The following is a 760-nucleotide window of genomic DNA, read 5'->3' as shown; positions in this document are numbered from 1 at the left end:
ACATCATCCTAAATGGAGGAAGACTGGAAGCATTCCCATTAAAATCAGGAACCAGACAGGACTTTCCACTGTCTCCTCTCCTTTTCATTATAGTGCTTGAAACCCTTGCTAGAGCAATAAGATAAGAGAAGGAAATTAAAGGAGTAATAATTGAAAGAGATAAAATTATCCCTTTTTGTAGATGATAGGATTTTGTATCTAAGAGACGCCAAAAATTCCACCAGAAAACTCCTAAAAATTATTAATACATTCAGTAAAATGGCAGGTTATGAAGTTAGCCTACAAAACTCTGTATACCAATAACAAGCAACCAGAGAAAGAGCACATGGAAACACTCCCCTTCACAATAGCTGCAGAAAAAAAATAAATATCTCAGAATAAATCTGACCAAAACGTTAAAGAACTCTACAATGAAAATTTTTAATCTTTAAAGAAAGAGATTGAGGAAGACATCAGAAGATGGAAAGACCTCCCATGCTCATTGTTTGGAAGAATTAATATTGTGAAAATGACCATCCTACCAAAAGTCATTCATAGATTCAATGCAATGCCAATCAAAATCCCAATGACATTTTTCACAGAATTGGAAAAAACTATCCTAAGATTCATATGGAAACACAAAAGACCTCAGATAGCCAAAACAACCCTGAGCACTAAGAGCAATGCCGTGGGGATTACTATACAATATTTTAAGCTGTATTACAGAGCTACAGTTATAAAAACAACATGGTCCTGGCACAAAAATAGACCTATAAATCAC

This window comes from Nannospalax galili, unplaced genomic scaffold, assembly GCF_000622305.1.
Source record: "Nannospalax galili isolate Female #2095 unplaced genomic scaffold, S.galili_v1.0 scaffold3038, whole genome shotgun sequence".
In the NCBI taxonomy this organism is placed as follows: Eukaryota; Metazoa; Chordata; class Mammalia; order Rodentia; family Spalacidae; genus Nannospalax; species Nannospalax galili.
The sequence above is the reverse complement of the archived record's forward strand: the minus strand, read 5'-3'. Positions refer to the sequence as shown.